Genomic DNA, 14,997 nt, shown 5'->3' with positions numbered 1-14,997 from the left:
TTAATTGTAGTGAATTCGCGGTTAAATCGAATTAACATTCTCCTCGTTTTGGATTGCGTTCTACCATATGTAACATTTTAGTAGTTTAAAATATAACTGCTGTGTGATATTGTATGAATATCTGTGAAAAAACATTTCAGCATTTTGTTTAATTTTTTGTGATAAGAATAAATTTTATTAACTTTTTATCGGGCTTGTGCATTCAATCTATTACAAACCCGTACGCAAGCAACAATATTCATCCTAATGAGTTAAATAATAGCAAATTAAATCATACTAGTAAAGTAGATTACAATAGCAATTAGTGGTACAGTAGTAGTTACTTATAACATGAAAGCATGGCTAGAATTTTTCCCTGTTAGAGAAATAAAAATTTTAGACTATCTTTTTGTACAGAACTTCATAACATAATTGCCATACAGTAAAGTGATGGTCCAGAGCATAATTTTGAATCTCGCTGCTAGAAAACTGAGATACACAGAATAATTTGATGATGAAACAATCTTTCACATTTAGTATACAGTAATTATTAAAGAAGAAGGGGGAATTTACTGAGAAAAATACCGTACAGTAAGACCCCGCTTAACGCGGGGGATACGTTCCATCGAAGTAGAGCGTAATGCGAAACAGCGCTAAGCGAGGCTATCTTAACATGTAAATAATGGGGTTAGGGGAAGACGGATAAAAAATGGTTAGGCATTAAATTTAATAATGTTTTTTTTAATAAAAATAAAATCAAACATTTATTTCTTACAAAAATAAAAACAATATAAACGCATATACTTTTAAAAACAAATAAAATTCTCAGTCAGATCATTCAGTCTATTCTGCGTTTCCAATTTTCTGCCTTTTTGTGAAGAAGGCATTATGATAGGTTGGCTTAGTGGCATATTGCGTTCAATTTCGTCGTCAATCCATATAGACAGTCGTTTTTCCATTTCCTCTATAATGTTATTTCTAGAACGGGTAATTCTAGTTGCAGAGCTTGACGTAGTTGCAGTTGCCGATGACAGTATTTTTTCTTTATTCTTAAGAATTGTCCTTATTGTTGAAGTTGCCAAAATCAATGCAGCACTAATTTGAGATTGACGTTCACCAGAATCTAATCTTCTAATCACTTGCATTTGAGTTTCCAGTGAAATGCTTTTTCTGGTTGCTTTCTTTTCTTGTTTTTTATTATCACCCATGATAAAAAGTAAAGATCATAATATTTGTCACTGTATTAATCGTTATAGTATTATACAAATTTAAACTTACAATAATGTCAACAAATGTTTAAAATGATAAAAATGCGTCCACCAAGCAAGAAACACAACTACACTGTTTCGGATATGTTATTTGGAAACCTAGCGCTGCGCACAATTTCGGAGAATCCCCGGGTTGAAATAAAAGAGCGCTAAACCGAAATAGCGTTAAGCGGGGTCTTACTGTAGTTCTTTATAAAATAAACTAAACGGCGATCTGCATCCCGCTTGATTGACCGTTTTATTGCTAGAGGCTTGGACGTTCACAGCTTTTACCAGATTCATCTTATAATTGGACCATATTATTTTTTCCACTCTTGAAGTTATATAAACAACGTTGCTTTTGTACCACTTCTATTCGAAATATGTTATTTTTACGACAGCATGTTCGGATATCAGTTGCAATTTTACTCGATTTGAAATTAGGCAAAGAAACAACCATAGTTTGGAGTAGATTTCCAATAGAACTCTATCGGTCTCGGGTCCCTCTTTGTCAGGAGGAAAAAAATGCGTCTCCTGAAGGAAACGAAAATCGGCCCAGCTTTGTGCATAGGCAACTTCATAGGTTTATTAAAGATTTTTTATCAGTAGAAAATGGCTTTATTAGCTATTAGCTAAGCTACATAACAGACTATGTTATCAATTTAATCAATTTGTAAATATTTTTATAAAAGACATCGTTTCTTTTGAATAGTTTGGTGAATGAATAGCAGTGATATTAACATTGCTGCCACAAAAAGTACACATAAAAGGAATATGTCACATAGAACACTCTGAAAGGTGACTTTTAGAGTGTTCTTTGTGACATATTGACATAATCAAGTATTCTTATGTTGTTTCAATAGAAATTTTAATTTAGAAAAATGTATGTTCTTGCATTCAAAAATTTACAAATCGTTTAACGAAACTTTGGAGGTGAAAAAATTCAATTTACGCTGAACACTAGATGGCGGCACGAGAAAGTAGTGGAGAAAATATTTCTCCTGGACAAATGGAATATTTAGAAATTTCGTTCTGTGCTGCCATCTTGTGCTGAAATTTAGTTCTACAGCAACGTTCTTCTCTCATTCTGTACGTACACTACCCGCTGCCTATGAAAATCCATTCCAGACAGACGGCGATTTGCGTATTGCAAATCGTGATAGCAGTTTTAAACTTTTCAAGTAAAATAATAACTAACAACTAATTTATTAATTAATCCTAAATTAATAATTAAAAATTAATGCTAAAATTAAATTATTTATGCAATTCGAATATTCATTTTAAAATTTATTATAAAATATTTTTATAATTACGTTCTCGATGAAATTTTACTTCTTGCAATCAACCGTTTGGATGTTTGTAATCAGTGGCGTAAATAAGGGTATGCAAGGAATGCCGTCGCATAGGGGCCCGAAGGTTTAGGGGGCCCTTAAATGTCCTGCTGAACTACATTTACATGTTTAAACTTAAAAGTATTTTTCCCTTTCGCTTCTTATTTTTATTTTTAGAGTTTGTACTACTATGAATTCTTATTTCAGTATAATAGAAATCGTCTTAAGTTTTTAAGGGCCCTCTGCCTATATGGTGCAGTGACGCAGTTCCATATAAGACGCAGAAAAGGGGCCCTTGGAAGCACACGAAACAGTTAAATTCAGTGTTTGCAAAAGTTAATATTCCATCATTCGACTATGAAATAGTAACTTCGTGACCTACCTCAGTTCAGGCATAGGAGTAAGCAGAAAATAGGAAAAGTACCTTTGTATTTCTTATTTTCTTACCTGAAAATTTTTAAGGGGACTCGTACACCTTAAAACCCATACGATTTTCGAATATGTGACTGTTGCGAGAATTGGGATAACTTATTTATTTTAAAAGCAATTACTTCCAACTTTTTACAGATGACTACATAATATAGCTGTTTTCTGAAATAGTCATCAGAAAGTTTGTGTTGCCACAAATATTTTTATAATTTAATCCGCTTTTTGACAAACATTTTCGTTAACCTTGCGCGCACAGTTTAAAACATTCTGTTCCATAATTTAATTCCATATTTAATATACAGCTTTTATAACATTTGAAAACTACTGTGAACCAAAAAATTCTAAGAATTTCATGTTAAATTTTTATTTTGTCTGGAGTCGAGTTTCTGAAATGTATTTTATTAAAAAAATCTGTAATGTTTCCGTCCATAACATTTTTTAATATTAAAATATTCATCAGATTTTAGGTTCAGTTAAAAGATAGGGCTCATGTAAAGAAATCCATCAAATTTCAAGTATGTACCATTAGCCATTTTTAAAATATCGTGCGCGCAAGGTGGAAATGTGACGAAAACTTTTGTCGCAAAGCGGATTAAATTACAAAAATATTTGTGGCAACACAAACTTTCTGATCACTATTTCAGAAAGCAGCTATATTATGTAGTCAGCTGTAAAAAGTTGGAGGTAATTGATTTTAAAATAAATAAAATATCCCAATTCTTGCAACAGTCATATATTCGAAGGGTGTTAAGGGGTCTAAGGTGTATGAGCCCCCTTAAAGGTGATATCCTGAAGGAAATGTTTCTCCCTTTGCAATCCCAATTCAACAGAGGGTGGAAATGGAAATTAATTGTAACTATTTATTATAATGTAATTATTTTGTATATTAATTTATTTCTATATCTTCGTTATTATGATCGAATAATTAATAGACACATTTTCTAAATATAAATAAAGAAGTAACTAAACAGGATTCTGGTACTTAATATCGAATGACCTTTGCAAGTTAAGAGGAAACGTGGTATATTATTTGCAATTCGAAATTTTCATAATATGTCATTCCGAAGCGTTTAATTTTGCTCATATATTGAATCTGTTACTAGCATTTCCATTAAACCCAAGTCCAAAAATCAGGACTAATATTAAGCTTGAAATTGAATTTATTAATGTGAACGATTTTTACAATTTAATATAACATGTATTGCGTTGGTTCACTATAAACGGCGTATCACTTTTCAAATTGTTGCCACCAAATAATTTCACCCTGTACTATTTTTTTTTTAAAATTAAATAAGGAAGAATCTGCATAAATGTATGTATGTTTCTCGCACTATGACGAAACAACGTTACCTAGAATGTTTGAATGTATGGTTCTCACAATGTAAAAAACGACGGTGCAGTCGCCCAGAAGGCAGGGTATAGGGACGGGAAATTTTTGGTTTTAGAAGTATGAAACATTTCAAAATGGCAAAGTTAAAGGCGGATCGATTTTTTTCTCTTTTTTAGACTAATAATCTGGAGGGGGAAATCATTCGTAAGTATCAATTGCTAACTAGAGCTGGAGCAAACCGCATGTATTCGTTACTGAGTAACGGGTACATCGGTTGACTCGAAGTACCGATTCGGTACTCACAAATTCATTTCGTTATTCGCATCTGTTCGTTACTCGCATCTGTCGTACGATGCGGTTTGTTCGAGTACGAATGATGCGGTTTCGATGCGAATACGAATGATGCGGTTGCTGTTCGAATAGGAATGATACGGTTGCGTCACAATGCGCTCATATTTTTCATAGATAATTTTGAATTTTTTTGGGCATCGGGCAAACTCTTGTTTACATTATGTGTTTTAGTTGAAATACTATTTAGTTGTTGATATTTAAGAAAATGAGCAATTTTGATAGCGCGAAGCGTTATTTTGCATTTGCTTTTTACTATTGCTATTTATGTTTGTAATTTGAAAATTTAAATGATTCTTTTTTTTTTTTTTTCTTTTTTTTTTCCTTGAGCGTGCCATAGTCAGATTTTATTGATTTGAAATATTTATATACTGCACTTAGGTATTGTTTATATAAGAATATGTAGGTTAATGTAGGTTCTTTACTTCCTTGTATCAAATAAAATGGTAGTAATTATTGTAATCGAGAAAACTTTTGGTTATCATATTTTAACGAAAATATCCGTTTTTGACGATTACGGAATCCATGTGAATTATTTTTTGGGCTGACGCCTGTACGTACGAACACAATGAAGGACTCTCTCTCTCTCTCTCTCTCTCTTTTTTTTTTTTTTTTTTAAACTTATTGTTAAATGTAATCCCATTTACTCTAAGTTGATACTTATGGCTAATGATTATGACTCTAAGTTGATACTTGAAAGGGATTTTTTTCGTGATGTGTAAGTACGTATGTATGCATTTTGCATAACTCAAAAACGGTTAGTTATAGAACGTTGAAATTTAGTATATGAGTCCGTTATAACATCTAGATGTGCACCTCCCTTTTTATTGCAATCGGTAATACTACCAAACGTAAATATGTATATATATATATATCAAATAAATTATAATTAAATGTAAAGTACATATATATATGTAAGATAAAAATGAATCAGAATTATAATATAAAAATTCTTATAATATTAATATTATAAATATTAATTCTTCCTCTCTATTCTAAAATCGTAATAACTTATCTGCATTGCGTCATTCAAATTAATCATGCGATCTTACGTAACCGCTAATGCAGATGCCTCTTGACCAATCACCAAATAACAAACAAAAACTTTCCTCTTCGCGTGCTTCCATCCTTCATAACTACGCACTTCAGCTTTTGCTCGCTACTGTGCTGAGATGTGATTTCGCTGGCTTGCTTTCTATCCCAACAATATCAAAAATGTAAATCTTCTGTGGAAAGGCACGACTAGAGTGCCAAGTGATTGTGGCCACAAATATCAATTGGAAATAAAAATGGAATTGAAACTGCCTCGACTGCCAAGTTCTTTAAATACTACGCAATCAAAATTCTTCTTCAATATGGATCTAAGCACGCATCTACAGTGTTCCGTCTTTTTCCCTTTGCTCTTATTATGACATATATGTCCTTATAATTAAATGTAAAGTACACACACACACATATATATAAAATAAAAGTTAAGTAAGGAGAAAATAAAAGCCTTGGCTTTTATTTTATTTAATTATCACTAAATAAGTTACTTGACTTTTATTTTCGCAATCATTGGTTGTAGTCAGGACTTAATTTTTAAAATTAGAAGTGCTGGAGCTCTATGGAAGGCCATCAGGAAAGATGAATAAATAAATAAAAAATAAATAAAAATAAAATAACTATTACAATAATAAAATAATTAGCAACTAGAATATTAAATGATTATTATTATAATTCAATAAAAATTTAAAGACAAAAGAAAATTTAATTAATTCTTAAATTAATGATGAATAACTAAGTAATGAAATAAAATACCAGACATTGTCTTGTTTGGGGGATGTGGCTAAAATTGCAATTTAAGAACTAAGCCGAGCATTAGCTGACGTTTCGTAGCTGCCTTCCACCAACAATTCCCTTTTTTTTTTTCTTTTTTTTTTTTTCCAGTTTCGGTTACAGCAAAGCACACTAGGGCTATTGCCTACGGGGAGGGAGGCCTTCGTGTAGGATTTGTTAAAGGGAACTGACTCATATGCAAGTTACACACGGGAATAACAATGAAAACGCCCGTGCAGCTAACCGTTATCCGGGAATTGAACCCCGGACCGAACTATTAGTGCTCAGCGACTTTACCGCTCGAGCTCTGGTGGGCTCTTTTTTTCTTTTCATTCGCTGTTTGAAAAACGGGTGTTCACTTTACGATAAAGTAAGCACCTGTTTACTTCAATTAAAATGGGTTAGACGATATGACTCTTTCTACTTTAATCTCACTTAGCTTTTGATTTCTAATATTGATTCAATGTTTTCTGTAGACAAAGTATTCTGATTAGAATAATAGATTTCAAACATGTTCAAAAGGTGTGTATCTGAATATAATTAGGTTTTTATAACATAGGGCACATTTTATTAGTTTCACATAGTTCTAAAGCAATTGAACTACAGCATCGCTGTTTTGAAAGAAAGTAAAAATGTGAGAAATGTATAATGAACATTAATATATACAGGCTTTATTAAAAGTAATCAGCCTTTTAAAACGTGACCGTCTATGCTTTTAGAGGATTTTTGGAGCTCTGTGCATTTGCTCTGGCATCTTAAAAAAGTGATGTTCAGTATCAACGTATGTTTATGTTCTCAAAAATACAGGTCTCTTTCAGAAAGCGACCTCTTAGAAGTCGTCAATAAATGATTCAGTACAGTTATTTTCTAATAGACCATAGAATAAATTTATTTTAACGTCAATTTAAAAATGGCTGCTTGTACTAAGAGTTAAGAGCAATAAGACTCTAATTTTTCTTTCGCAATTAGCTATCATGCCAGCTGAATTGTTTTCTGCATAACCTTTATTGTGTATAATTGAAATATTTAGCTATGCATTCAACAAATATACAAAAAATGTAAGACAAATCATTAAAAAAATTAAAATTTGGAACATTAATAATATTTTTTTATACATAAAATATTATTAATGAATGATGAATTTATATCATATTATATATAAATCAAAATTTAACTCCTATCCCTTTATAATAAATTGAAGAAAAGCTATAAAGTGAATTAATTTTTAAAAACAAAACAAAAATTAAAAAAAAAATTTTTTTTCGTACACCTAGAATCTAAAAATGACGAATACTGAATTTTACGACTCATGTGTGTATGGGTGTATTTAATTATGGCAAGGCACACTATGGCTATCTGCCTAAGGGGGGATGTCTTCGTGGAGGACTTTCTAAGGAACACTGGCTCGTATACACGTTACACATGAGGAAAACCACGAAAACACCCATGTAGCCGGACCGTTCGCGGGATTCGAGCCTCGGACCGAACTACCAGTGTTCAGCGACTTTACCGCTCGGCCGCTGGTGGGCCGTTTTATGACTCATATAATAATAAATGCATATTCATATTGTAACAGAAATTTTGTTAGAAGTCTAGCATATGTATAGTTATTTGTGATCTTTTAAAACTGTCAACCCATGATGCACATTTATCATTATCGTGAACCAAAACAGTATGCTTTACATCCTTACAAATATACGTGATAGATTTTAATATTTATTTCTGCATATACTTACGTTTCCCAAAGACACGAAAGCAAGTCAAGCAGATTTTTGTTGTATTAAGCAGACTTAAGTTCTCTGTTAGCTAGTGTAACATAATTTCGGATTCTATGAGCCTTCCAGAACTATTAGCAAAATAGTGGAAACGTCTTTAAATTATGTTTTTATAAGCAAACAAAAAATTATGTTTTTATAAGCAAACAGCAGATGTACACTGAGCAGTGATCAACTGATATATTTCTTAAATGATTTGGTTTAGTTGATTATGACAAAACACACTGGGGCTATGTGCCTAAAAGGAAAATTGCCTTCGTAGAGCACTTTCTTAGGAAAGCTGGCTCGTATGGTACGTGGTAAGCTGGCTTGTAAGCTGGTACGGGAAAAAAACCACGAAACGGTTATGAAGCCAACTCGTTTGCCTGAGATCGAACTCAGGTCGGAACTACCAGCGTTCAGCGATTTTACCGCTCGACCGCTGGTGGGCCATTTCTTAAATGAATAAAGGTATACTCATAGCATTATGAAATAACACTGATTGAAATATTTAGTGCTTCACCATTATCTGTAATAAAGTAACATAAAACTTTCCTTACCTTTTATAGATTTCTAAATTTCTTTCAAGTTCTTATTCGTACTTAACCTATACATTTGCGAATGTTTTTATCGATTTTATTGTTAAGTGTAAAAAGCAAGTTGACATTTATAATATAGCATTCCTTGTCTCAACAAATAGCAGTCTCAACAAGGAGTTTTTGGAGAGGGGATGAATCGGGGAAATTTCACCCTTTCGTCATTAGCGGTTCTGATGAAGGGAATGGGGGAAGCAGCAAACGAAATAACGAATAACGGACAAATAACGAAAGCTAATCTTTAATGCGGTCTCCCAGTTTCTGTATTTGTATTTGGGAAAGTTTTATGGTCATTATGAAAAAGTGAAAATTTGATATGGATTCCGCATGACTTCCTTCTACGACTATTTAAATTATGCTTATTTTTGCTGCACTTCATTTAAACTTATTTCCTCGAATTATTCTAACTCAATTAAGCGATACCCGAAGGCAAGTTACAAATGGCACCAAACATTGCAAATTTTGAAACTAAATTTCCCGGTCAATCTTTGTCCTACGGGACTCAAACTTCTTGTATTTTTATTTTTTCATAACAAGTATAAAACTTTGCCAGATATAAATATAGAAACCAGAAGACGACATTAAAAGTTAGATTTCATAATTTGTCCAAAATTAATTCTTTTTTAAATTTGACATTGACAAAATATGAATATTTTCGTCATTTAAAATACTTCTGTATTTTTGTTGCACCGTATTTAAACTTGCTTCCTCGAGTTATTGACATTAAATTACATTAATTCCATTATCTATCGGAAAATAATTATAGCAAATCATCTATTTACGACATCTCTAAGAGGTCACCTTTTAAGAGATCTCTATTTTTGGGAACATAAACAAACATTGGTAGTGAACATCATCTTTTTAAGACCACCATATGTAAAATCCTCTAAAAAGCATGAATGGTTGCATTTAATGAGGACCCATTACTTTTAATAAGGAATGTAACATTAATCTTAATTATACATGTTTTTGATGTGTGTGCCAAAATAGTGATAACGTACTTCTGTTGCTTTAGAAATGTGTGAAATTTAAAAAATGGATACTATACAACAAAAATGTTATTATATTCAGATACACACCTTTTGAACACGTCTAAAATTCATTATTCTGCTCAACATAATTTGTCTGCATAAAATATTAAATAATATTAAAAAATCAAAAGCTAAGTCGAAGTAGAAACAGTCATCTCTTCTAAACCATTTTAATTGAAGTAAACAGACGTTCGCCTTATCGTAAAGTAAAAACCTATTTTTCAAACAGCGGATGAAACGGGAAAGAGGGAATTGGTGGGGGAAGGCAGCGAACGAAATAACACTTTTTCGAGCTGGGGATAAAATGAGATAGGACGAAACGATACTAAGCCAATAAGACAAGATCTGGTATTTTACTTTATTATTTAATTAGTCATCATAAATTAAAAAAATTATTTTAATTTTTATTTGTTTTTACATTTTTATTAAATTGTACTTATAAGTATTTTATACAGTTGCTAATTATTATGTTACTTTAATTATTCATTATTTTAATCACTATTTTTTATTATTTTAATTATTAAGTTTTTAATAAGTAATTTTTTATTTTAATTACTAATTAATGTTATTATTGTAATATTTATTTCCTTTCTTTCTTTCTTTTTTATTTTATTTTTTCCTGTTTTCCTGACGGCCTTCTGACTTTAGAAACTAAGCCCTGACAGCAATAGAAAAATTAATAATGAATCCAGTGCACCAAAAAATAATAGCCAAAATAAAGTGAATTATTTCTACTCAAAAATGTGAACGCAAAACTCCCTATCGCAGCACTACCCAGTTCCCGCAGGGTAGAATAGCTCACGTGATTCAATGCAATGCGACGTTTCAAAGCCCTTTTTAGGGCCGTAGACCGATAAAATGGGCTCAAGATACGGATACCGATCGATTTTACCGAAAGTAACGAGTAACGATACGATAGTAACGAGTACTGGTTCACCGAGTAACGAATACATACGGGTACACAATTTCTCGTTACTTCTACAGCACTATTGCTAACTCCAGAATGTATGCTTTCCTTTCTTAAAGACACAAAATCATTGAGCAGTCCTGGCATGAAAGGACTTTGTCCCACCCACATGTCGAAATGGTGTCCTTGTCCAGGAAATGCAAAGAATTTATGACACCACATTTAGCAAAGAGGGTTGTAGAAAAAAATGTCACCCGGAAAAAAGGGAAACGGAAAGAATATCACCGGAAAATAAGGAACGGAAAAAATGTCACCCTTCGTTTGCAATGGGAAATATAAGGCATGTTTAGAAAGATCGCCAAGCTGGGTGATAAAAGTTTTATCTCAACAACCGTAACTTCGGATGACCGGAAACATGTGCGAGTAGAAGCAAGAATATGTGTTGGCTGCTTGTTTCTTCCATGGAGCCTCGCCAGGGATAAATAATCTCTTCTAAGTCCTGGTATCACTGCCAAATTTCAGGTATCTGGGCGTTTTCCCGAACTAGAAATTCGACCGCAATTCTTTGTTCCGCGCTGCAAGCCAGCTGTTGTTTGCTCAACATTCTCGCGACAGCCGGACTTGACTGAGCAAGTTCTAATCTGAACGGCAAGTAAGGTGGGTAGACTCAAAGAGAAATCAATTAAGAAAGACCACCAGGTATGTAAGATTGGTCAGAAATTATAAAGACCATTATTAAAATGAGAACCTGCCATTTCATAGGAATGAAAATTAACGAAGATGGTAATGGATCATATAAGAATTTGTAGAAACTGCCCCGAAAAGAAACGTTCTCCAGAACACGTCTTCACCTATCCGACAATACTTGCAGCTCAGCAAAGCTTGGAGGAATTTCCTTTCCAGGAAGATCCTGTATAGTGGAAAGATTGTAGAACTGCCAAAAAGCTGGAATTTCCACCATGGATCCATTTGACTTCTCAAACAACACGATACCAACCAACCAAAGAAGGTGGGGTTATGTGGCCCAAGGACACTCAGCTCTGTGCATGTGTAGTGATTTGTAACAGCAACAGTCCATGTCATGTTTGAATCCCTATGTATTATATTAATAAAAATTTTACTTGGTGTAAAAAGAAAACAAGCTGTTCGGATAACTGAAGTTTCGGATATCTGCAGTTCCGGAAAACTTGACTTCAATTGAACAAACTATCTAATAACAGTATACTTGCTTTTCTAATTACCATACTGAAAATTACTAATAACGTAAAACATGTACTTTGTATATCAAAATAAAAAGATCACGAATTTATTATTGATCAAAGTTTCTAAAACATTGTGAGATGGCATGATTTGACGCATTGCATTAGGATCATTAACCATTAAATGCCCTAGAGAGAATAAAACACGGGAAGATCTTTTTAAAGCCTAAAAAATAGTGAAACCACTTTAAGCACTCGCTTCGAGAGGAAGCGCAGTGATAAAATAACGATAACCTAGAGCCATCCAATTTTGAATAACGTACATCTCCACCCGAATACGGGCAACTGGAAGCTCGAATTTGGAATTTGTTTTATTATCAATTTCATATTTTGTAAAGCATTTATGAGTTTTTGATTAAGAAACTCGACGATTTCGAAGCGAGCAATGGCAACACTGTACGGAAAAAAAAAAAAAAAAAAAAAAAAAAAAAAAAAAAATTATCGCTAGTGTGCAAGATTGTATCGGAAATTCTAAAAATATGCTCTTCTTAAGTCATTTTGCGATATTGCTGTAGAATTGAATTTTGTCGTTTAAGTAGAAAAACAGTTTAGTAGCTTTATGGTAGAACATGATATTTAATAAATAAAAGTAACACACAAAACGTTTAAAAAGTGTCCCTTTGGACGTAATATAAAATCTGAAAGATTTCAGTTTCATTTTTTTTTCGGAGGGGGGTCTCGACGTGACATGAGACGAACAAAAAGTATATCAGCAATAAAAAAAAACTAAACACACCGTTTTGTAAGCAAATAATTCTCTGTTGACTAATATTAAACCTTTGTCAAGACAATTTATTTTTCACTCAAAATTTTCATTTAAAAAAAAAAGATCACAAGGACTTATGGGCCGGGATGTGCGTATAATAATGGTTCGCATTCTTTAAATTTCATCTGATTATTTGGAGAATGAAATGTAATTAACGTATTTACTTGCGTAATAGTCGCACCCCCAGTTTTGAAGCAGAAGAAATCCTCAAAAATGCGCAATATTGTGTAGTACATTTCCTCACATAAAATAGTCGCTCCTAGACTTTCACAATGAAAGATTGACAACCAAAGTTCGACTGTTACGCAAGTAAACACGGTAACTTTGCATCTAAACCGTCATTTGAAGTTTTTTCTTTTAATAATCAAGTTATTTTTAAATCTTTTCTTGTTAATTAGATTTACAAACCAGGAAATAAATTAATAGCTCATACAAATCTTGCTAGCAGTTGAATCCTAAATGACTTTTGCTCAGTAAATAGGTTTCCCATTCCGTTCAGAGGTGGATTTATAATGTTGCGCAAGTCGTAATTACGAAGATCACCAAATTCTAAGATACTCCAAAATTATTAATTAATTTTAGAATAATACTAAATATAACCGATAATTTAAGAAGAGAGCCTTCCACCCTCAAGCGATTGATTGGTCCCCCTCTTCCTAAATGAGCCACTGATTAACTACTGACCTCTTCCTAAATCCGCCACTGATATTGTTTATGTCGAAGGGTAGTGATGAAATTTGATAGATTAGAAAACTGCATTTATATTGAAATATTTCTTTGATATATCTATTTAATCCAAAACTAATTTTTTTTATTTTTATCTTTCAGCCTTGAAGCGACCCATGTCGTTTTTTGCAACCAGAGGAAAAAGGTTCGATGATTCGATAGTAGGCAGAATGTCCAAACTTCATTAGAAAATAATTTTCCTTTCTTTTGGTGTTATCAAGTGTGTTTCTGTTAAATAAAATATGATTATGTCTACAGATGTAAAATGAAGGAAAGTTCTTGGGATTCATTTCTATAAACTAACCAGAGAAAAAAAATATCCGATGTTAAAAAAAAGTTGTTTTACGATTAGATGAATTAATGTAAAATAAAAAAAAAGATAATAAAAGATACGAGTTTAAAATATCTTGTATATTTTTTAACACCTCACACTTATTTCACACATTTACCATTATTTAAACATTTACGTTTCTCAGTTCGTTACAACAATGATATAAAAAGAGTACTTTCTGAATTAAATAATTTACAGATATACCATGCAGTGAGTGAAATGACAGTTATCGTTATTAATCAAAACATAGTTAAATTCCTTGACACATATCCTCGCTTGCAGAAGGTGTAATTACTCAGATGGTGTAATTACTCATTTTCCTGCTTCTGAATCAGCAGGAAAATGAGAATAGCGAAAAATATTACTTTATGTTATTTTACCGTAATAAAAAAAACTGAGTTTCGGCATATTCAAATTTCGTATTGTTCTGGGAAAGTTTACAATTGGGGTGCTCTTTGTTTTTTCGCCGATTCTTTTTTGACGCCAAGAAGGCACAATTCCAAGATGGCCGCTACACAAAACCAAAATAAGAAGTCAAAGGAATTGCATAAACTCGGTGTCCATGTACACATCAATCTATTTTTACTTAAAAAACATCAGACAATTGCACAAACTCGGCATTGCGCACTGCCTTGACTTTGTCCATGTGCACGTCATCGATATATTTTCCCTTAAAAAAAATTCAGGAAAATGATGAAGTCATATAAGGTTAAAACAAAGTTACGGTAATGGAAGCTAAAACTAAGTTAAAACGGTACTTTTCCGTTTCGCCGGCGCAAATCTCGCCAAGCAGACTTTATTGGCAACAGAATACACATAAAAAAGTTAACAAATTGCTAGTTCTAACAATTTTTTTATTTTGAAGGCATAAAATTTTTAATATCGTTTAAAATTTTGTAAAAAGACAATAAATAAAGACAATAAATTTGTAGAAAGACATTAATTTAAGAATTTATTATGCTTTCGTGGTACAACATTCTGATTCGCCGATTCATATCACGTGACCCCAAGTGATATCATCTCATGTAAACTACGCTACAAAAATCTAATTCTCTCGGTAATTATCTACATTAATTTCAACTGAACTCTTAATATGGAATACAAATTTAAATGCAAGAATAATTTCAATTCGTACGAACAGCTTA

The 14,997-nt window shown here is 32.4% G+C and overlaps 1 long non-coding RNA gene across 4 annotated transcripts in view; it reads left to right on the top strand.

The window, feature by feature from the left end:
* Positions 1 to 13,924, top strand: part of LOC146995601 (uncharacterized) — a 214,508-nt gene extending 200,584 nt beyond the window's left edge. For all 4 annotated transcript variants that reach the window (XR_015043181.1, XR_015043184.1, XR_015043182.1 and 1 more), the window contains one exon: positions 13,624 to 13,924. This is a non-coding gene — a long non-coding RNA (uncharacterized LOC146995601). The remainder of the gene's footprint in view (positions 1 to 13,623) is intronic.
* Positions 13,925 to 14,997: the final 1,073 nt, after the last annotated feature.

This window comes from Stegodyphus dumicola, chromosome 9 (genome assembly GCF_044657685.1).
Source record: "Stegodyphus dumicola isolate Sdum_Otavi_A_Nest chromosome 9, ASM4465768v1".
NCBI classification, from domain to species: domain Eukaryota; kingdom Metazoa; phylum Arthropoda; class Arachnida; order Araneae; family Eresidae; genus Stegodyphus; species Stegodyphus dumicola.
The sequence above is the reverse complement of the archived record's forward strand: the minus strand, read 5'-3'. Positions and strand labels throughout refer to the sequence as shown.